General features: G+C 42.2%; 1 protein-coding gene across 12 annotated transcripts in view; it reads right to left on the bottom strand.

Annotated features, from left to right (window-relative positions):
- LYPD6 (LY6/PLAUR domain containing 6) overlaps window positions 1-24,590 on the bottom strand; it is a 115,608-nt gene that overhangs the window by 48,266 nt on the left and 42,752 nt on the right. For 4 of the 12 annotated variants that reach the window (XM_084998660.1, XM_021074961.2, XM_084998658.1 and 1 more), the window contains one exon: window positions 23,828-23,891. The exons of the other annotated variants lie outside the window; for them this stretch is intronic. The gene's annotated coding sequence lies outside the window, so the exon portion shown is untranslated. The remainder of the gene's footprint in view (window positions 1-23,827; window positions 23,892-24,590) is intronic. 12 annotated transcript variants of the gene reach the window in all.

The following is a 24,590-nucleotide window of genomic DNA, read 5'->3' on the forward strand; positions in this document are numbered from 1 at the left end:
TTCAACTGTCAGAGTAAAAGGAAGTATTAAAGATAATTCGATGACAACAACAGTAGTATTGAGTTAATACTTTAACAGCACTTATTCAGTGACAGTTTCAGTTTTAAGCATTTCACCTCCTGTCACAGTTTGTCTGCATAAGTGGCTGCCATTAATTGCTTCCCTCCCTTTCTAACTCAAGTTGAAGCCTAGTCTCTCAACTCACAAAACCTGGTTGAAGCTTCACTGTATCAGTTCTAAGCCAAGACATTATGAAGACTGTCAGCTTTCTGCCTCTTGGAGCCCTGAGTTCCCATGTAAAGAATTTAGGCTTCTCTGATAGAGAGAGGTTATATGAGGGAAACTGAAATGTCAGTGAAAAGGTCACCTTGGACATACAGCCTGGCTGATCCTTCTTCACACGTCCAGCCCCAGCTGCTCTCTGGGTCCATGAAAGCCTCCAAATAAGAATTGCCCAACTAAGCCCAACCAACACAGAGAACCATGAGAAAAAGTAACAAACTGCTGTTACAAATTGTTGTTTGGGGGGAGTTCATTACATAGCAATAGAAAATCAGAACGCTTACACCAGCTCTTTAGTCTTCACAACATTCATGTGAGGCAACTGCTATTAATACTCCTATTTCACAGACAAGGAGATAAGGCCTAGAAAAAAATTAAATAAATTTCCAAAGGTTATAGAGCAGGCAAGAAAATCCTTGACGAAATGCAATGATTCAAAAATAAACTCTTCATATGTAAAAAATAGTGAGAAAGACTCATACACGTGGGAAGAGACCTCAAGATAGAGCAAAGGAGAAAGAAACATTGGCGAGAAGTGCCTTTTGTGAATATATTGTGAAATCTAAGATACTGTGGATGCCATGACTGAGAGCATGTAAATTAGATGTTAAAGATTTCCAAAATGAGACAAGCTGCAAGGGGATAGTAATTGTCAAGAATGAAAGAAAATGTAGGACTTGGAAGGAGCAAGGCTGGAGGCAGGGGGAAGAGAGGGAGGAGCGACTGCATTCCAAAGTTCTTAGTATGAATTTCTGCAAGATATAAATTAACAAAACCGACTCACGGAGAAAATCAAATAGACCGATTGCCATTGGAGAGCTTAGGAAAGTGGTTAAATTCCTACCATTGGAAAAGGGAGCAGAAACAGATGATTTTTACAGTGAGTTCCGCATAACTTACAAAGAATAGAAATACGTTATTTAAATTATTCAAGACTATAGAAACATGAAGTCCCTAAATCCATGTTATAAAACTGAGTTAGGCTTAAAACCAGGAGGAATTGGTAGTCGAAGTAGCACAGTAAAAGAAAACCACAGAGCAATTAGACTTATAAACATTTGTAAAAATTCTAAATAAAATAGTAGCAAGAAAATGCAAAAGTAGACAAAGTGAATTTTGCCAATGATCAAGTTTCCACACCAGCAAATCCTCAACATTATTCATAATAGCAACAACTGCATGGAGGAAAACTGAGTGGCTACATCATCTTGTAAAACTTCAATTAAAATATAAATCAAAAGAAACCTCTTGAATATGAAAATACCTATTTCTTGCAAATCGATTGCAAACATCATTCCAAACAATCAAATGCCAGGAATAAGATGGGATACCTGCTATTATTACAGTGCAACAGTGAACTGAGGACAAGAAAAATGTTAATTTATCGTATATGGGGAGATAAGATTTTCTCTTTTTGCTAATGATACGTATATATAACTAGAAATTCTAACTCCAGTTTTAAAATGAAAACTACTAGAATCAATGAAAGAGTTTGCTCAGGTAGCTGGGAGAGTTCAGAGCTCTTCTCCATATTTGCAATGGAAAAATTTTAAACATAATAGCATTAAAATGAAAGGAAAATTTAGAGATAAACATATAAATTCAAATTTCATACCTATGTTTAATACAATGCCAATTAGAAACCGCAATCTTTTGGATATAATAAATGTGTTGGCAAGATTAAATGTCCAAAAATTTGCAAGACATTTTTGAAAAGGAATAGTGAGGGGAGTGCCATACCAGACTTAAACCCATTAGAATCAAGACATGGTGTAGGAATAAAGAACAGGACAGAATGAAGAGCCCCAAATGAATCCCAGCATCATTTCTGGAGCAAACCCCACTTAGTCATTAGCAGCATTCATAGAACAGAAGCTTCTCTATGACAAAGTGATATGGTGATTCACTGTGGAGGGAACAGCTTATTGAGAAAAATGGCACATGTACAACTGACTATCCATATAGAAACAAAGGAAACTATGGGGCAGCCCACATTCTATTATGAGGACTTTGATGAGAGTGAGTTAGCTGTGCGCCATTTCAGAAAGGGAAGCCCATGATGTACCGCTTAGCAGGAAGAGAAAGATTGAGAAAACTTATAATAATCCTTTTTTTTTCCTTTTTACAGCCACACCTGCAGCATATGGAAATTCCTGGGCCAGAGGTTAATTGGAGCTGCAGCTGAGGCCTATGCCGCAGCTAGGGCAACACTGGATCTGAGCTGCAGCTTGTGGCAACACCAGATCCTTAACCCACTCAGCCAGGTCAGGGATCGAACCTGAACCCCAGAACCTCATTCACAGAGACAAGGTTGGGTCCTTAACCTGCTGAGCTACAACAGGAACTCCATAATCCCCCTATTTTTGAAATGTCCTATCTACCATTTAAAATTGTGGATCATGGGAGTTCCTGTCATGGCTCAGTGGTTAACAAATCCAACTAGGAACCATGAGGTTGCGGAATCGATCCCTGGCCTTTCTCAGTGGGTTAAGGATCCGGTGTTGCCATGAGCTGTGGTGTAAGTTGCAGATGTGGCTCGAATCCCACATTGCTGTGGCTCTGGCGTAGGCAGGTGGCTTCAGCTTCGATTAGACCCCTAGCCTGGGAACCTCTGTATGCTGCAGGAGCGGCCCTAAAAAAGGCAGAAAGACAAGAAAAAAAAAGATAAGCCGTGTGGACGCGGCTTGGATCTATCGTTGCTGTGGCTCTGGCACAGGCCGACAGCTGCAGCTCCGGTTAGACCCCTAGCCTGGAAACCTCCATATGCCTCAGGTGCGGCCTAGAAAAGACAAAGAAAGAAATAAAAATTTTAAAAAATATAATAAAATTGTGGATCATGAATCCTGAGCACATGACCCACACTGCTTTGGAAGATATCTCTTTGAGCAGAATGAAACATAGATATACATATTCATAGATAGTTATATAATACATGGAGAGAAACATGGACAGCGATAAATTAGATTGTTCAGCACTGCTTAACAATGGGGGAGTGGGAGAGTCCTGATATGAAGGGAGGAAGGGAGCAGACAATGTAATTCTTACAAGCTTTCCACAATAAATACAAATGTGTTATATGATCTAATTTGTGAAGAATTATTACACACACACATATCCACAGTATGTTTGTGGAGAGAGAGAGAGTTGAAAGAAGGAACATTAAAATGTTATTTGAGGAGTTCCCGTTGTAGCTCAGCAGTAACAAACCCAACTAGTATCCATGAAGATATGGGTTCAATCCCTGGTCTCGGTCAGTGTGTTAAGGATCCAGTGTTGCAGTGAACTGAGATGCACATCACAGATGCAGCTCGGATCTGGTGTTGCTGTGGCTGGGGTGTAGGCCAACAGCTATAGCCCTGATTCAACCCCTAGCCTGGGAACTTCCATACGCTGCAAATGTGGCTCTAAAAAAAAAAATAAAATAAATTTTTAAAAAATGTTATTTGTGGTTATCACAGAGACATGAATTTTAGATGATTTTTACTTTATATAATCAGGGAAAAATAAATGCCATTATCAAAAAAGGGTTCAAAACTATGAAACACAAGGGTATGGATATAAATTCAGTTATAAAACACTGTATTTTAAAAGGATGCCAGGGCAGAGGGTCTTCATATTCTTTTTTGTGAAGCTTAAATAAAGCGGAGAGTGAAAGCCCGTAGCACGAGCCTGGTACACAGAGTAATGATCACAACTACTATCACTGTTTCCAGAACAGCAGAGGTCACCTGCTCTCAGCCCAGTCTAGTCATAGCAAGAGCACGACCTCAGGAACCCAGAGTGAAGGGCAGCTCACAGAATCGCTAAAGGCTCTAAAACCACCTTTGTGGAGAGGAAAAGGAATCTGGGCTCATTTACAGCTGTGTAGTGAGAAGTGATGACATCACTGTGAATTAAGAGTTGAAAAAAAAATACTGGCTACTGACTTTCTGAACAGAAGGTCTTTAAATTCTCTTGTCATTCTGATGGAAACGTGACAGTGTAAGCTGATTCACTGCACTTTTTATTCTAGGTGGTCAAGCCACTAGATTTGTAAGCAGGCTTTGTGTATTATCTTCCCACCTCTGTCATGGGGTCTGGAGAAGCCTTTCCAGTCTCATTTGGCACCTTGGTATTCAAACCCCACCACAAAGGAAAGCAAATCACCCTGCTACTGCCCTATCTTTAGCAGTCCCCGCTGCAAAGCCCTGGGAGCTAATAGATGGTAATAGATTCCAAGAGAACTTCGAAATCCCTGTGGCTAAAATACTTTTTAAAATGTAACCAGTCTTTCTAGCTGGGGAAAGCTAATCTCATCTTCTCTCACGGTACACTGCAACCCAGATCCCTTAATCTTCCTCAGATGTGGGCATAATACCCTCTGATGTTAGAGTAATGCCGTGTCCAAAATGGCAGCTCCCTGATGCAGCTCAGGGTCTGCGTCCAACAGCTGCCTGCACAGGGGGAGCGGGACACACTTGTCTCAACCCTGCATGGTGAGGCTGCCCTGTACACCTTCCATCCTCTATGCCCGCTAACTCAACAGGCCTAATGGTGCCAAAGACGTGAGTCAGTGCCTCCTGATATCCTGAAAGAGCCAATATGGAGTTATTTATTTTGCAAATGTATGCTTCTGTCATTGTAAGGAGGAAATACACTGTCTTCACAGGGCTAAGACCTCTGAATTCACTCAGGCACTCACCATGGGCATTTGGGACCAGACCGACTTCTCTTGTTTTCTGCTGATGAAAATGCCAGAAACACAAGAATAGGTTTTAAGTGGAAACTATCCAAGCTAAATTGGCCCTCCAAATACTTCTGATGGCATCTATTTAAGTGTAAAACTGAAAAGCTCTCTCTGCATAAATGTATTCAGAACTCTGATTGTAATTACCATGAAAGGCGACTTTTATCGTTACCACCACCGAATCATTCCTAACTTCTGAAGTAAGAAAAGACTTATGCAAGGCTCTACCTGAACCAGGTGTGTATATCAAAAGAACCTAAGACCATACCCTTTTCATCACTCACCTGAGCCAGGGTGCAAGGACTCCTTTTCTAGTGGGCTCCCATCAAAAGCCACATCCTTGCAACTGACAGGAAATTTTACCAGGGGGTGAGATTTGGACTTCAAGGATTTCAAAAGGATACATGTTCAAGCTTTTTGTATTGCCTCAAAAAAAACCCCTGACATAATGCCTCTTTATGGCAGCATCCTGCTTACATAAATGGGAATAACAGTCACTACTATGCAATCGCAGCTTCCCTTTTTCTTCCCTGGGGCTTTTTCTTCCCTGGGGCTGGGTGGGAGGAGGAGGTTTGACAATCACGAGTGAATGAATCCCTGGGATGTTGAGATGTTGAGAGAAAGGCAGAAGTGTGCCGAGGAAGAGTCACAGATTCCACCCTCCTCTTACTTTCAGTCCAAACCACCATGGAAAACTCGTTTTCTATGTGGTGATTGTGCCTGGGATACCCACACATACTCACACCCGGCGCCCCGATTGGCCTAGAGAGAGCTCTTCCTCTACACGTGTGACCTCTCCTCCATCACACATTCTGCCATGGACTGAGCGCCAGCTCCCCAAATTCATATGTTGAAGCCGCAACCCCCAGTGTGTTGGTATTTGGAGGTGGAGGCTGCGAAGGTGATTAGGAATAGATGAGGTCGTAAGGGTGGGGCCCTTTGATGGGATAAGCATCCTTATAAAAGGCACCACAGAGCTTGCTGTCCTTTCTCTCCCATGTGAGGACACAGGAAGAAGATGGCCACCTACCAGCTAGGAAAAGGGTCCCCAACAGGAAGCGAATCAGCTGGCATCTTGATCGTGGACTTTCCAGCCTCAAGAAATTTGAGAAATAAAGATCTATAGTTTAAGCCACACAGTGTGTGGGGTTGTGTTGTGGAAGCCAGAGAGGACACCCTCCTAAGGTTTCCCTCTGCTCAGTACCTTGGTTCCAGTTGTCCTGCTGAAGGTACATCCATTATTCTCAACTTCCCCACAAACAAGTCAGGATATTCATAACGACACTTCCTTCTATTGGACATACGTACTCTTTCAGAAAGCTTCCTTTATCAGCAACACGTCCTCCTCCCACTGAAAATGTGGTGTGTCAGGGCAGAAAAGACAGAGACACATTCAGCCCATCACATGCTCTTGAGTGGCCTCTGAGAGTCATGTCTATGAAACAGGCATCTAATATCTGCCCTTATAAGGATTAAAGCATATAATGTATCTGGAAAGCATTTTATAGGTTGTGAGAGGCCATATAAATGTGAAATACAATCACACTATCTTAGCTTATTATGGAATCAGACCTCAATGCAAAAAGCTAGTAACAGCTCCCATAAAAAATTATTAAAAAAAAAAAAAAAACCCGTACACACACACAAAGACTTACTACAGTTTATGTCATCAAGTCAAGTAACTTCAGAGCAAGCACTTGTCTCCATAATCAGGTGAAAGAAAAAGGTTTGAAATAAGAGAAAGCTCAAAGATGGTGGGTTTTTTTTTTTTTTTTTTTGCTTTCTCGGGCTGCATATGGAGGTTCCCAGGCTAGGGGTCCAATCGGAGCTACAGCTGCCAGCCTACACCACAGCCACAGCAATGCAGGATCCAAGCCACGTCTGCGACCTACACCAAAGCTCACAGCAACACCAGATCCTTAACCCACTGAGCGAGGCCAGGGAACAAACCCGAAACCTTATGGTTCTTAGTCAGATTCGTTTGCTGTGCCACGACGGGAACTCCTCAAAGATGGTTTTAAGAATGTTCTATATTAGGCACCAAACACTAAGTCAGTGATGCTGAACAAGAGGTTCCCCCACTAGACTGTGAAATCCTCAGAGATAAGGGCTGGGTTTTATTCACCTATAAAACTCCAAAGTCCATTTCGGTATCTGGCACACAGCTAGAAAGAATTCAATCAGTCATTCATTCAATAAACAAATGTGATGCCTCGTTCAAGAGAATGTTTCCTCCTGCTGAGAGTGGGTTACCGGTGATCACTCCAGGATTCGTCTTTGTAAATACACAGCTGCATAGCCCAACGGAAAGCTTTGGTTATGAATCAGATGCACCTGCACAATGACACTGATTCTGCCACTCACCTTGGGCAAGTGCATCAATTCTTTCATCTGTGAAATGGAGACGCTAATGTTCACCATACAGGATTATTGCGAACGTTAGAGGAAACACATAAAGCAGTTCAAACACAGTGTATGTGCTCAACAAAGAAAGGCTGTTATTATTGATGAGTATCTCCAAACAAGAGTCCACATTTAAATCCAATTATACTCACTGCGTCCTGTCACAACCTATTTATCATCTGTAAACTACATCTAGCTATTTCCATTCAATTACTGTCTGCTGACTTAATGTACTGTAATATTTCATAATGGACAGAAATGATGCATAGTACTTAGAACACAGAATTGGCTATCATAAGACCTCACAGCCTGAAATTTAAAACATAAACTAGGATGTGTCCCCTGATGCCTGGGGTCAAGCAGTAGGGACAGGGCCTGTGTGGTTGAGGCAGGTAGGTACTATTACCACAAATCCAAATAGCAATGCCCAAAGGAATTATCCAGAAAGTCAAAAAAGTAGGTTATCTCTAAGTAGGGCAGAGAGCCACTAAGCAAGGTAGGAATGAGCCAACATGAAAACCTGCAATGAAACAGAACCACCAGAAGTGCTGGATGAGTGGCGGACAGGAGTAGAGGACAATTAAGGCCTCCCTAAATTCCTAAACTGGTCAAAGCAACGAGCACATAGGTTCATAGCTATCACAGGTATGCAGGTCTTCTCTGAGGAGTATTCAAAACAGAGATGGAGTAAGAAACTGCTGAGATGAAGAGGCCAGAAAGCAGACCACACTGTAGAGCTAGAAGGCTAAAGATTTCCATGATTGGTTGCTTCTCCCAGATCTTCAGCACAGAGTGTTTTGAAAATGGCTCAAGGTCCAAAATATGAGGGAGCTATCTGAATGGCATATCTCCTGACAAGAAATTCAAAGGAAAATAATTATTATAATCAATTACATTTAATTAACAAGCAGTTTGTCATGGTTTTCAGAGTGCTTACACACGTCACTCCATTTGGGAATACTGCTCGGAGGTTAAATGCTAACCGATCAGGAGCCAGGGATAAGGAAAGGGTCTGCGTGCATGATCCTAAGGGAGCAATCACCATGCTGGCCATGGACATGCCCCGCCTAGCATGGGGTGCGCCCCATGCATGCACCCCAACCCCAAACAGAGGACCTGGGGCTCCTGTGCTAACAAGACTGAGGTATCAGGAGCAGAATGAGGGACTAACTGGAAACCTGAGGCTCCACTCGAGGCCTGGCACAGGGAGAGATCAACTTTGCACAGAACAAAAGACTTTACAGAGCAAAAATAAAGACACCAAACCAAAGCCCCATTTCAGAGACAGGTCAAAATTCTTAATCTGGGTGACCTTCGTGCAGCGATTCAAATGCAGCCATTCTGATGAAAATGTGCCTGGATTCAGTTTGTAAGGCAAGAAGCAGACAGGCACAGATGTTCCCTCAGGCCATTCATTAATGCACGGTGCCATTCTGGCTTCTCTGTTTCTAATTTTCATATTTCTCTAATTTGGTTCTCATCCTCTAAATGCCTAACGCGGTCATTCTCCCTCAGAAGACAGGTCAATGCCTAGCTGTGACTGTAATATTTTTATGGCTTAAAATTTTAACTTCTTCAGGTGTCTTGATTTCCATGAACCCAGGAAAACATTAAGATATCAATTCAAAGAGACATGGGTACCCCCTTGTCACCCATCCCATACAAGTGGCCCCATCTCTCTCAGGCATCCATAGGACAGTGTTTCTGCCATCAAAGAGCTTCCTCGGAAAACGTTTAGGGAGATTGTTATCAGGATGGAGATTAAGAAAAGTGATCACTCAAATGTCACAAAGCAACTTCAATTTTATAAGTCTTTAAAAGCCAAGGCTTAGGGTATTTTTACCTCCCAGCCACTCTCCCCTCCCTCTAAAATCGGGTATAATTGACCTTTAAGTCCTATGCTGTAACTTGATCTGCTGTCTACTGTAAAGAGGGCAGTAAAATACTAAACCATTCTGTTGGGCAAGGAACTTTCTGGAACTATCCCAGTCATTCCAGGAAAGAAGAAAAATAACATTCCCAGCATTAGTTAAGTTCACCAGGCTGTTGAGAATTTTTAATCTTCCTTTTAGGTAAGTCAAAGTACCATTAACTTGAATGTTATTGAAAATGGGTTTAGTTGAGCGGCTCATAAAGTAAAATCACAGAGCAGGAGAAAAGGTATTTGACTTCCATGAAGCTAAAACTACAGTCAGTGTTCTGTATCCATGGACACAGAGGGCTGACTGTACTATGCCATTTCATTAAAGGGACTTGAGCACTGTGGATTTTGAAATCCACTGGGGTTCTAGAACCAATTCCCCTGTGGATACCAAGGGATGACCATATGAAGAGCAGATTTCAAAAGTAGTTAATCATCTTATAAAAAGAAACACAAGCATTTGTGCAAGAATTACATGTCCCTCCCTCTGTCCCCGCGCCCATCATACCCAATTACCCCACCCCCTGACTTCCTTCCCCTGCTGTTATGAAGATTCCACGGGCATTAACCAATGCCCAGATATGCTCTCCTGACACAGCATTTTTGCACGAGGGCTTCACTGTGTATAAATTCCCCTGATCCAGGATGATAGTGCACAGTACACCCAACCTTCTCCTCTTAACAACCCCGACCGTAGAGTACAGCAAATGACTATCCCTGGGGGCTTGAGACCCAGCCCATAGTAAAGAGTAGAAATCGACGCAATGCCTCATGTTTGAGTTTTTTAAGTGTCAACTGCACTCTGCTCCATAATATATTCACCTGTTCTCACATAAAGCAATGTGTTTTGTGAACTCATGTGAACACTTGAGGAAGCTGTACCAGGTTAATCCTACAGCACTGTATCACAGTACACTATGAGTACTAGTTACCCTCTTCTCTATTTCATAGAAATTCATTCAAACATGAAATGCCCTTTGTCTTTGTATATCAGCTTTAGAAAACAAATAAGGTGAGAGGAAAACTAGTTCAACATATTTAATTATTTAAATAAAATTGAAGTCATTATTTAAGAACATTTAGAAGAAAGTGAGTATTTCAATTAACTCCTGTCCCTGTTTCCCTCCCCTTCCTTCCTCTATAGGATAGTGGAATGTGGTAGGTAGAATTTTTTCTACTTTCCTATTGCCTTTTTTTTTCTTTTTAGGGCTGCATCCATGGCATATGGAAGTTCCCACTCAGACTTTGTTGAATTGGAGCTGTAGCTGCTGACCTATGCCACAGCCACAGCAACGCCAGATCCGAGCCTCATCTTCAACTTACACCACAGCTCACGGCAACCCTGGATCCTTTAACCCACTGAGCAAGACCAGGCATCAAACCTGCATCCTCATGGATACTAGTTGGGTTCATAACCACTGAGCCACAATGGGAACTCCTCCTATTGCCTTTTTTGTGGCTAGCAGGATCCTGTACCAAGTGGGAGGCCCATCCCAACTAGTTTAGGGAATTACAGGTTTAATTCCCCCAACACCTGTAAAAGGAGTGGTTTCTGACCCAGACCTAGATAAAATATATATCTCCTTAGCTACAAAGATTGGTTTCAGGAATGTAAAACAAAGCCAACCAGATAATTCCCCACACGTCTGCCCTAAAGCTCTTTGCCGTGTGTGTGTGTGTGTGTGTGTGTGTGTGTGTGTGTGTGTGTGTGTAAACACACAGATACATACATATGAGGAAGAAGTCAGTGGCCATCTTTGTAACATGTGAAGGTATCCTAAGAACCAAGCCAAGTCATATAGAAGAGGTGCTGAGAGAGAATCAAAAGGGAGAATGACACAGATTTGTTGAGAGAAAGGACAGAGAGGCAGACAGTGTCTTGATGATACCACTTTAACCCCTATATTCCACTATACCTGAAACCAGTACACCCGTTAGACCTCACACTTACACGAGAAAAAAAAAAATCCTCTTTTGGCATAGGTAGTTAAGCTGGCTCGGTCATTTATAACGAAACACTTTCCAGGATGCAAATATGGACATGGGATTTCTAACGCCAAATCCTTTGATGCTCTGTATAAAATACTTAGAAGGAATCCAGACTCCTAGTGTAGCACCAAGGCCATCTACAATTTAGACCCCACCTTCCATGGGTCAAAAGTGACTGACGGATGAACCTTGGTTTTGTGTACTTCATGCAAGACGAACAGGAAGATGCTCCAAGTCTTGATCAAAACAAAACAAAAAAAAACTTCCCATTTTCTCAATTTATTCCATTATGTATACTCATGCTCCCTCTACATTCTCTCATCTACCTACAATTGCCTGTCCTGTTCCCCTTGCTGTGAATGTCTCATTCTCATTATCTTCCCAGTGAATGTCCATCTTTCTATTTCGGTCCAAACAGGTTCCTCCTCAAAAACCATTTCCCAGGATTTTCCTGTTGAGTTGCTCACTTCTTCCCAGATTCCTTAAGGTCACTCTCAGAGCATGCAGTGCTATAGCCACTGTTGGTAGGTCTGCCTCCACACCACCAGGAGCTCCTCCAGCCTGATACCTCTCCTGTGTACCTTTGCATCACCAGCCTCTGACACAGTGCCTCCCATGTAGTAAATCTTTTTTTTTTTTTTTTTTGTATTTTTGGGCCACACCTGTAGCATATGGAGGTTTCCAGGCTAGGGGTCCAACTGGAGCTGGAGCTGCTGGCCTACACCACAGCCACAGCAACACAGGATCTGAGTAGCATCTGCAACCTACACCACAGCTCACAGCAACTCCAGATCCTTAACCCACTGAGAGGGGCCAGGGATCGAACCCACATACTCATGGATGCTAGTCGGGTTCATTAACTGCTGAGCCACAGAAGGGAACTCCCTGTGTGGTAAATCTTATGTGAACATTTATTAAATACATGAAAGAATGAATCATTGAAATGAACTTACAATGGTGTTATTTGAATAAAGGGCAAAGTCTGAGAGGGAATGTAATTAGATGCCAGTTTGCTTCCTTCTACCTGCAACCCAACAAGGATTTTGATTTCTCAAAATGATTTCACCTGAGAGAGAAGTATGAGGAGGAGTAAAGTCACAGAATTAAAAGTATTAAAACATTTTCTTCACTCTCTTACTATCCACACCCAGTCTCACTATCTGCCCTAGATTCTACTCATTTTGAAGAAATATTTTTGTTTAGATGTTCATATCGGAATTGAAAACTACTACAAAAATAGAGAGTCTCAAACAAAAGAAGTAGTTGGCTTTCTGGAAAAGCATCTCAATGTGGCTGGAGGGACAGTGTTGCTGTCACACTCAGTGCAGCAAGATTTTCCATTTGTTCTCATCCTTTTTTTGTTTTGTTTTGTTTTGCTTTTTATGGCTGTGCCTGTGGCATATGGAGGTTCCCAGGCTAGGGGTGGAATCAGAGCTACAGCTGCGGGCCACAGCCACATCCACACAGGATCCGAGCCACATCTGCAACCGTTACACCACGAGAGCTCACAGCAACGCTGGACCCCCAACCCACTGAGCAAAGTCAGGTATAGAATCTGCATCCTCATGGATACTAGTCAGATTTGTTTCTGCTGCACCATGATGGGAACTCCCTGCTCTCATCCTTTACCATGTAGTCCCTAACCCCTCTAGGCAGCACAAGGTCCTGCAGTTATAATGGGTTGTGGGCAGGGCACCATATCTTCGTAACTGGAGCAGGAAGGCTGATGGATAAGCCTTAATTTTGTGTACTCCATGCAAAAATGACTGGAAGACATCTGAAGTCTTGATAAAACATATTTCTATGTTCTCAATTTATTTCATTGTTTATACTCGACAGGTAGCAAATGTCATGAGGACTGCACATAGCCACCTGCTGATTGGTGGCAAGCTGTCATCAAGAGAGGGGACACTAGTTTTGGTTTACCAGAAGCCCCCACTCTGTGCTGACCACAGTGCATCTCACATCCCTTCCTTCCCTTTTCAGAAATCCCACTGGTCTTCAGATTTGTGCTCATGTGTCTATTTTCTGAGTCAGCTCTCAGCTAAAAGGCATGGTTCTTCACTACCAATATCATTCTGTACTAACCTCCTCCTTCCTTTCAGCAGGTTGGAATATGCCTGTAAGTACCTTCCACCTGGGAAGCAGGTATCTGAGTGGCGACTGAGTCTGATAATAAAGGACCTGTTTCCACCCTTGCTGCTGAAGGCTATGTGTTGCAATCAGGCTTCTTTTGGAGAGAAAAGCTTCTAGTAGCGGAAGGCAAGAAGATGAGATCGGTGAGAAGCAGAAAATCTGGACCCTCCACGTCAATGAGCTTTATTAACATTTAAAGCACAGGGTAGATGAGAAATCTGAGAATCATCTTACAAAGAGGGGGAAATTCCTGGGCGGCTGTAATGGAAACAAAGACACTCTAAACCTAAGTGCAATAGGAAGTAAAACATCCTACCCTGCCATTACTGTTCTGAAGATTCATCTTTCCTTATAATTATCACTAAGTTCAGGTTTGTCTTCATTCTTCGAGAACAGGTAACTTCCACCACATGCTATTTATCTTTTTACAGAAGATTCAAATGGTTAAAATAGATGGCTTTGGTTTTAAGAACATTTTCATTTGGGGAAACATAGGCAATTATAATGGCTAATTACAGGCTTGGGGAGAGGGAGAAATTCTTGATCTTTTGCCAAGATGTGTTCATTAAGCCACACTGGGCAAACAATGGTTTGGGGAACAGTGGCAACATTCTAGATCCGAGTGCTGCCTTAACTGTCCAATGCCTGAAAAGGGAGCCCCATGCCACGCCACTCTGCAAAGCAGGTGCTTCTCCAGTCCACTCTCTTCCTCTCCCCTCGCCCCCTCAGTATAGATGTGTGATTTTTTTGCAAGTGCCAAAGAAAAATCAACCCTTTCCCCCTTCCCCTTTCTCATGGCTCTTCTGTTCTGCAAAGAACACAAACAAGTTTGATCTCTCTGTTGAATAATCATGGGAATAGAAAATTTTCAGTATCTGCATGGAACAAGACTAATTGACTTTGCTAAATTTACTTATTTCCAATTTAATTTAAATTCATTTATTTCAGTCCAAGAAAATAAATCTCCCCAATTGCCTGGCTGGGAAGACCAGTTAAGTCCCTGAATTCTTAAGAAAAAGGTCACCACGGGTAGCTTTATGCAGACAGGATGTGTCTGTTATTAGTTATCTAAATCTGTTACTATCACATCTGTTACTAGTTATCTAAATCACCCATTTCTTCTGCACAACAGAAGGGCTTATCTCTGATAAATACTGTGAAACCCAGATAAATCTGATACTCCTTGCTGGGTTTGTCCTCTTGAGAGGTTAGGGAAAGCAACGTGCCTTTCAGATGCTTCTGCTCTGAATGCTGCAAGACTGGTCTCAGTGAATGAAACAAGGCGCTTATGAACACCCATGGTCACTTGTTCACACTCTGCCACCTAGAATTTCATGAGCTCACTTTTGGGCAAAGAGGGACCTGAAGAGAACTGAAGGGGAGAGAGGGAAAATGAGAGAATGGGTTCCATGAAGCCACAGGAAGGTAGAAGGATGCTATATTGCACATGGACAGAGCCTCATGAAGAGTAAGGGAAGCTCCACAGTCTAGTCACAAAGATTCATGGTGACATTGCAAGACAGGCTATTTCATTGGTGCTGTAATTTCCTCTGTAGAGCTAGTGACCAGGCCAACACTTGCACCCAACCGTGGCAAGAACCATGTTATGTGGAATGCTTCCCTGACAGTGCCTGGAACTGGGACCAGGCATAAAGTAGATGATGAAGATTTCACACTCGGCCACAGGACCTGGAGGAGATATATTCCCAGCTAGTGCTTTCTCAACTCTCATGACAAATGCAGTCATCCAAAAATTTCTATAGAGGATGCCATTGTGAGCTTTCTATGGTCATGGGCAGGAGTTTGTGATAAGAATATTTTGTCTTCAGTTTACGTCACAATTTCATGTCAACACAAAATTGGATCCTATATATTTTACCAATTGCCTTAGTAAATAAAATATCCACATCTTATAATTGAGGCACTGTCAAAAAATGAAAACTCCAGCACAGAAATTTAAATTGATTACTTCATGCATTCAGTCAGTCAACATTTCATAGGTTTTTACTGCTTGCTAGGAACTGTAGTGGGAATACAAGTAAAAATAAGCCATAGCGCCTACCCCTGAGAAGCTCAGAGGACAGAGGAAGTGAGAATTTAATGTGATATTTGCTGCAATATGGATTTTTTGCAGAGTACTATCGGAGCACTAAGAAGATTCAATGACTGACTACAACAGTTGGGGAAGCATCACAAAAGAAATAGCACCTAATTTGAATCGCTTAAGGATCAATACCTGTTGTGTAAGTGGAGAGAGAAATACAGATCGTGGCAAGCACACCATAAGTAGGAAAACTCATTTTTATTATTTACTGGTTAACTATCATCAGTTACCAGGAAGTCATCACCCCTGCTATCTCAAAGCAGATGCATTGGTGGTTGAAAATGAGAAGTTATAAATTTGCTCAAAGTAGACTCAGTTCATCATAATTTACCAAACTGATTCCATTCTATGGTATTTACACAGTTCATGGGAGGTTTGGACCCATAATGACCAGATAAGATAAATGTTTCTCTCATTTGAGTTTCCATGAACGGCTTCCTTTGGCCATCTGTCATCTGGGGTCTCTTTAAACTGAACTGACTTTGATCTTTGGACTGTACATGTGGCAACACACATGATTGTCACATCACTTTGATGTTAAACTAACAGATGTTGAGTTTAATTTTGTGGTGCTTTGATAAAAGGATTAAGGGCAGGCTCATAAAACCAATCACCTTACCTGAAAAAGCTGAATTTTAGCAATAATCAAGCAGACCAAAGATGTGGTCAAGCTCAACCTAGTAAGAAATGAGCATATTACCAAATGAACACTCATACTGAATAGCTTTTGACCTAAAACACATTAAATGACCTATTAAAATTTGAGGCTTTATTCCAGGTGAGTCAGTTGGTATAGAAAACTTTTAATATTTTCATGTAATTTAAATTTTAGCACTTACTAGGCTTGGGCTAACAAAATGTTTTGGTAGTGGAACAGCAGTGATGGTTGCACAACCTTGTGGATACAGTTAATGCCACTGAATTATACATTTAAAATGGTTAAAACGGTCAATTTTAGGAGTTCCCATCATGGCTCAGCAGTTAACAAATCTGACTAGCAGCCATGAGGACACAGGTTCCATTCCTCACTCAATGGGTTAAGGATCCAGCATTGCCATGAGCTGTGGTGTAGGTCACAGAAGCAGCGTGGATCCTGAATTGCTGTGACTGTGGTGTAGGCCAGCAGCTGCAGCTCTGATTCAACCCCTAGCCTTGGAACCTCCACATGCTGCTGGTGTGACCTTTTTAAAAGGTCAATTTTATGTTATATATTGTTACCACAATAAAAAATACACCAAAAAGCCCATTCACTGGAATACTTTCTTTATAAACCAGATATTTACATTTAAACCTTTTTATTCTTACCATTTTCCTTGGAAAATATTTTAAAAGATCAGCAAAAACTCTTTTTAATAGACTCTCTTGGAGTTCCCATCATGGCATAGGCCAACAGCTGTAGCTCCGATTCGACCCCTAGCCTGGGAACCTCCATATGCTGGGGGAGCAGCCCTAGAAAAGGCAAAAAGACAAAAAAAAAAAAAAAAAAAAAAAAAAAAAAAAAAAAAAAAAAGAAGACTCTCTTTAACTAAAAGTGCATTGCCTTGCAACCAGGCAAAATCAATATGTAAAGTATTAACAAAATATGAAAACCTAGTCTGTCTGAAAGAATTCCGGCTGAGATCAGTCCACAATATTTTCATAACTTTCTCTTAAATTAAGTAACAGTACTATAACAGCCTATCCATTTAGTATCTGCTATTCTTCTATAGACATTCTGAATAGTTTCAATTCAATACACAGGTTTTATGTATGACTAATATTTGTGCATAGCTAAGTTGTTCTCCACCAAGTAAAGATTACATGAGATTTGAATCAAGCTGTTGAGAGATTCAGGAACTCCAGAAATTTATGGTAGAGTCAGTAACACTCAACTGGGATATTGACTGATGTCAGTGTGAGTTTTGCAAATACAATTTGGGGCCACAGACCTAGGTCTAAAAGAGGGTGAAAAGAAGCAAGTAAATATGCAGAAAGTGGAGTAGGTTGAAGAGTTTGTTTCAAGGAGTCAGCATTTTGAGGGAGAGATGTAGAAGTCAGAATTGATTAAACTGCTTCTGATACAACAGGAAAATAATCAATTCCACCTTAGAAATTCTAAGCATACCTAAGGGAAAATGAGAGATATTTTACTGTAGTATTACTTATGCATATGGCACAATTAACATCATATGAGCTATGACTGCAGAGTAAGAAGAATAATTTCATTCCTTATTCCTATTTATAACAATACTTTGCACTTAAGGAAATTACAACTTTCCATGTTAAAAAAAGTATTTCTAAAAATGTATTTATGATCTGGAGAGCAACCAGAATTTCCATTAACAAGGCTATGTTTTTCCTATTAAGTTAAGTAGATTTCATTTTTTAAATCTGCGAGGATTTTCTCATCATTAAACTCACTATACGCTGGACCACAGCTAAAGATGATGAAACTCATATAAGGATGGACAAAGACTATTTAATCTTTTCTGTCTAGGACTATTCAGAGTAATAAAACACAAGGAAAAATACAGATCCTGTGAAGGACTTTCATACCTGGAAATCATTAGTAATGAACACTCATTAAAAAAAAATAGAAGCTTAATGGAGGAAAGGAGTTCTAGACACAGTTCTAGAATTCCCACAAAATTTTACTCCAAGCTGTGTGATTTTGCGCACCTGACTTTCTCTGTCACCTCACCTCTCTGTCATCCCTTGTCAGGCTGATCAGCATACTTAGTACTTAGTAGATGGAACAGGACTGACAAATGCGCATTGATACAGCAATCTGATAATAATATGTCATAAATTAAGTGGTTGATAATAACTTCCACTGGCATTAGAAATCAGTCTGGAGTGTTACACCTTAGTCCCCTTTCGCTCCCAGTCTCCTGGATGACAATGTTATACCTTCTCTTTTCTCTTCAAAAATCTACCACCTCTACCCTAGCATCACTGTCTGTGGGTGACCTGCTTCTCACGGAGAAATCTGATGAAACCAGAAAAGAGCTTCCCCATGCTCCTGCTATCACCTGTATCCACCCGGCAGAATCTGTGCCCAAACACTTAGCCCCGCACCTGCTACAGGGATGCAATGTCCATGTTCCTAAAACAGGACACCCTCTCCAGGAGATTCTATCTCCTCCCACATACTCGCTAACTACATTCCAGCAATTCTGCCCTCGATACAATTGATTGCTCCACCAGATCAGTACTAGCAGCAAACAAACCTTCTGTGTTTGTATCCATCTAAACCCCCAATACAAAACAACAAAATAGAGCCCTCTGACTCCAGTTCCCCTGTGAACTACCAACCTATTATCTTCTTTCTTTTACAGCAAAACTCTGCAAGAGTCATTTATTCTTGTCTCCAGTTCCTTTCCTTCCATTCTGTTTTCAAGTCCTTCCAAATAAGCATCTCCCCCTTCATTCTCCAAAACAGTTCCCATCAAGGCCACCGGTGACCTCTGGGGAGCTGATTCCACTGGGCAATTTTCAGTTGTCGTCTTACATGACCTACTCTCAGCATCTGTCACAACTCATTGCCTCTTCCTCAAAAGCTCTCTTCACCTGGCCACTGGGACACCCCGCTGTCCTGGCTTTCTCTCTTTTACAATGGTTGCTTTTTCTCACTTTCCATTGCTGTTTCCTCCTCCCTATCCCAGACTCAAGTCCCAAAGGTCAGCCCTTAGACCTCGTCTCTTTTCTAGGAGTTCCCGGCGTGGTGCTGCAGTTAACGAACCCGACTAGCATCCATGAGGTCTCGGGTTCGATTCCTGGCCTCGCCCAGTGGGTTAAGGATCCGGCGTTGCTGTGAGCTGTGATATAGGTAGCAGACGCAGCTCAGATCCTGCATTGCTGTGGCTGTGGTGTAGGCCGGTGGCTACAGCTCCAATTTGACCCATGGCCTGAGAACCTCCATATGCCGTGGGGCGACCCTAAAAAAGACAAAAGATTAAAAAAAAAAAAAAAAAAAAACAACCTCTTCTCTTTTCTAAAATGCCCTGATTCCTTGGTGATCTCTTCCAGGAAGACGGCTTATAAATATCATCTCCTTGTTCATGATTCAAAACTGTATATTTTCAGCCCAAATGTCTCCACTGAACTGCATACCTCCCGTATCTGACTATCTACTCAACATTTCCTGCTGGAGGTCTAACATACATAGAAAAAGTAAAGCTAACATGGAACTATTGATCTGTCTGCTGTACTCTCTTGGTGCCCAACACCTGCTAATGACCATCCATCTAACCAGTCACTCAGGTCCAAATGTATCAAAATCCTTGACTCTGCTCTTAGTCTCACACCTACACCCTAACCATCTGCAAATCTTCAAAATATATCCAGCTTCTGACCTCTTCTCAACCACTCCTCTGCCACCGCCACCTCTTATCTGGAATGTTGCACTAGCCTATAGGCTCCCACCTGGGGTCCCTGCTTCCACCCTCTGCCTAGCCACAATCTCAGAATAGCAGGTAGCGATTCTTTTAAAAGACACATCAGTTAATGTCCTCCCTCTGCTTAGAACCCTCTTGTGACTCTTTCTCAGTCAGAGCAAAATCCAGAGTTATTCCCAAAGGCTTCAAGACACAATGTAATCCAGCCCCTTCTCATTACCTTTCCGATTTCACCTCCTATCACTCTCACCTGATCACTTCATCGCCATTTCTCAAACTTGCCAGCAAGCTCCTGCCCCAGGGCATTTGCACTTGCTCTTTCCCCATCAGAAATGCTCTTTCCCCAGAGATCCATATGGTTTGGTTCCTCACCTCCATCAAGTTTCTGTGCAAAGTCACCTTTTTGGTAGAATCTTCCCTGGCCTTGTTTAAAACTGCAAATCTCTCCCCATCCTCCCGCTCTACTTTATTTTTAGATAGTTCTCTATAGTACTGACTTTGCACCATCAAATATGAAATATCATTTACTGATTTATTTTGCTTAATGTCTGTCTCCCGTTCTCCTGCAGATATAAGCTTCTCAAGGATAGGGGTTCTGTCTGCTTGTTCCCTGCTATACATCTGGCACTAAATGCCTGGCATTTAGTAGGTTACACTTGGTAAATACCTGCTGAATTAATGTAAATTATAGAATCACAGCTACTGGCCATAAAGGATTTCAGATTCCTAGTCAACTCCCTTTCTCTGAAGTAGGCAAGAAGACAGCATTCCTGTTTTCTAAAAGACACAACCAATCCTGAGAGATATTGTAACCTCAAGGACCACCTGATCAAGCCATAGTCAAGCTCAGGGCAAGGTTCCTTCCCTCTTGAGAAGCAGAGAAGGCACAAACCCACAAAGATAAGCTTAATCACAACACAAGAATAAATTCCCCTACTGCTAATTTTGGTTGAACCTGGTAAGAGGCTTATCTAGATTTTCAAATATCAATTTTTATATTTATTTATCTATTTTTGCCTTTTCTGGGCTGCACCCATGGCATATGGAGGTTCCCAGGCTAGAGGTCCGATTGGAGCTGCAGCCGCTGGCCTAAGCCACAGCCACAGCAACACCAGATCCGAGCCGCATCTGCGACCTATAGCACAGCTCATAGCAATGCCAGATCCTTAACCCACTGAGCAAGGCCAGGGATCGAACCCATGTCCTCATGGATACTAGTCAGGTTTGTAAACCACTGAGCCACGAACTCCACCAGTATTAATTTTTAAATGAAGGTCTATTCCACTCCACCAGGCACTGGGCAACCTTTGGTAAGGTATTTTTTTATTCTGAATTTTACCCTTAAACATTTAAGGTCAGCAGCTTATAAAGATCAGCCTTCTGGTGGTTTAACCATTTTGTACAGAAGGCCCAAGGTGAATGTCTGTCAATACACAGGTCTCAGTGGTGCCTGATGGTCTCTGCTTCTTCCACCTCCCTCTTCCTCCTGGGCTGCAGCCTGAATTTCCTCTCTGAGGATGTCCTTTCTGCCCTGGAGTTCAGGGAACTCAGGTTCCACAGAGGCACACCCTTCTTCATGCTCGACCCAACCCAAACTCTGGTTTACAAAATGCCCAAAGCTCCCTTAGACAACAGCCTTCTGACAATTCAGTGAATAAATATCTTCTTCCAATAGCCCATGAGGTCATAACAATGTTTCCTGTTTGGTATCTTCAAAAAGAATCATTTTCTTACAAAAATCATTTAATCCAGGCAACCAGTACTTTCAGTGTATCTGTATTCCTTGCAAGACACTTTGCTAAACATTGTAGAGAAAACCAAAGTGTAGGCATGAGATTCCTGGATGGGGCAGTAAGACATGTATTGCAAGACAAACCAACAATGCAAAGCTGGGAAGACGGGCCCTATAATAAACGGAGGAAGAGTATGTTCGAGTGATGGAGATGGCGGGTTGCCCCTCCCTCTGGGGCTGCTCAGGGTGACCGAAGGGGCTATATCATAGAAGGGGACAAAATAAGATGGCCAGCTCATTAAATGCATGAGAGATTGTGGAGAACAAAACTTCCCTCTTAATTTCTGCAAACTCTCACTTAAAAGATCTGTGCACATCAAAAAATCACTCATCAGAAACAGGAGCCATGTGGTACCTTGCATATAACAGGCATTCAAAAATTATTTGTTAAAAACATAGTGAAATATTAGGATAAGTTAAAATATTGCTGCTAAACTGACCACTTAAAAACAAGAGAACTAAAATGAAATAATAGGACAAGTACTGTAATTAAAAGTTCGATCAAATAAGCTTCTTTGATTCTTACCAGGAAGTCCACATGGGAGAGTCATTGCCAAGAATGAGTATTAGGCATCTACAGCTTTAGAAACTGCCTAGAAAACAGCAGAGACAAAATGTAGATATGATCTCTGTCTTATTGGATCCCCAAGGCCGGTCTCAGGGCCCGGGGCCTGGGAGATGCTTAGTGCATGTGTGAAGAGTGAACGCAGAGCCAGACAAAATGTAGATATGAATTCTGTCTTACTGGATCCCCCGGGCCAGGTTCAGGGCCCGGGGCCTGGGAGATGCTTAGTGCATGTGTGATGAGCGAATGCAGAGCCAGACAAAATGTAGATATGAATTCTGTCTTACTGGATCCCCGGGGCCAGGTTCAGGGCCTGGGGCCTGGGAGATGCTTAGTGCATGTGTGATGAGCGAATGCAGAGCCAGACAAAATGTAGATATGAATTCTGTCTTACTGGATCCCCCGGGCCAGGTTCAGGGCCCGGGGCCTGGGAGATGCTTAGTGCATGTGTGAAGAGTGAACGCAGAGCCAGAGCCGAGGGAGTCTCCAGGGCAAAAATAACAATAAAGCCAGCAAAGATGATGATGGGGAGGTTGGAAGGACCAGAGGAGCCCTAACATAGTTAGTTTCCCTTGCTTTGCTTTTCTACCCTCACATTACTGCTGGGCCTGTGAGAGCCGCTGTGCCTTCCAAAGGTTAGAGCCCACTCTTGCCTCTTGCAGCATCACTTAAAGTCTGACAGAGCAGCTCCTGAGCACCGTGCCCACTGCAACCCAGGGCTTGTTCAGCAGTTGTGGTTTTCTCAGGTCATTAAGCAAAGCAGGCAGATTCCTGCACTGTCTCCTTGCACCCAGACCCAATGGACAGTGCATTTTCCAAAAAAAGAAGAAAAGAAAGCAAGCAACTAAGTCATCTACTTTGTTACAGAAAAACCACCTGGCTAATTTGAAGTAGAACAGACTTCTCATCTTTCTTATTAAACAAAGCTTTAAATCAGGGGCCATCAGTTTTCTTAGTGGTAGTGGTCTGAAACCCAGTTAAGACACTGGAACCCCACAGTGAATAGTTCATATACGCATAACCATGCATGGTGGAGGTGAAATTTAATGCCATCTCCTGACACCGTGGGACAAAGGAGGCAGGATGGGACAGTGTTTGGTTACTGCACCATGGACAGTTTAAATAAAACCCAAAGAGAAGAACACACAAGCTCTAGACTGCTCTATACTTAATTAAATGAATTTAGTACTGCATCTATCAAATCAGATTCCAAATGAAGGGACAGTAGCAATGGTTACATGGGGTCTCTGCTGTCAGTTCTAAGGACTTCAAATCTCAGTTCTGCTCCGTATGTGCTGTGTAATCTTGGATTAATACTATGAGATATTGTGAGCAAAGCCAGCAAGCCAGTGCACAGGACACGATGAGAACCTAGTCACATATTATGATTAGACCATTGACATATGTAGGCATCTAATGATAATACCTTTTTACACTGCAGTTAAATAATAAAATTAATTGCATTTATTCTCATAACATTCCTGCCAAAGAGTTATCAGTAGTAGCGTTTTACAGATAGGAGTTTAGGTTCACCTGATTCAAGCCTTTGGCCTTTAAACATCCCTCTGTTGGGTTTTCCAGATTAGAAGGGCCCGACCTGCAAGTTCAGAGGCAAGGAAGGAAAAAGTATTGGGGTCAGTGGGGTGGGTGATGAGATAGTGATCTCTATTTATATTAATAGTATTCAGATGAGATTCGGGGCTCTCAAAGAGATTGCATAATGTGAGTTAGCAGCCAGGAAGCTCTTCAACATTGCCAAGTTTGGGAGAGCCATTTCTTTTGTACAGGTTTTGGATTGCAAATCTGGAGAGTTTATCTGTAGAGGGCTGTTTTCCCAAGGCCTCCAAAACAGAGCCAGGGCAAACCACACAGCCCAGGCAGACACTGCTCAACCTCAGCTTCTGTTGTTGCAGCCCCAGGGCGCTTTCCATGCCAGCAGGCAGCCCTTTTCTGTTTTTGCAGCTTCATCCTGGACGGTGTTTGTTTAGGTGTGTTCACTATCTCCAGCTCAGCTGCCTCCTCTCAGGGCTGCAATAACACTTGGCTTCTGTACTGAGAAAATGCTGCAATTGTAATTTTGCAATGGTAGCACTTTTGGAACCAGATGCCCAGTTCTGTATGCTTTGCATATGTATGGCATTGTTCTCATCAGTAATATCCTGCACAGCTCTCTCACATCTTAGCCTCAGGGCTTCCCTGCATCCAGCTACACTCTCTGGTTGGAGCCCCCCCTCTTCTACCTGTCAAACCCAATTTCTCACCTCTCTGCCACAACAGTAACAGTAATAATAACAAC

This window comes from Sus scrofa, chromosome 15 (genome assembly GCF_054392235.1).
Source record: "Sus scrofa isolate SSC_HxYL_T2T_F1_AM1 chromosome 15, Sscrofa_HxYL_maternal_Yorkshire_Landrace_v2.0, whole genome shotgun sequence".
Classification (NCBI taxonomy): Eukaryota; Metazoa; Chordata; class Mammalia; order Artiodactyla; family Suidae; genus Sus; species Sus scrofa.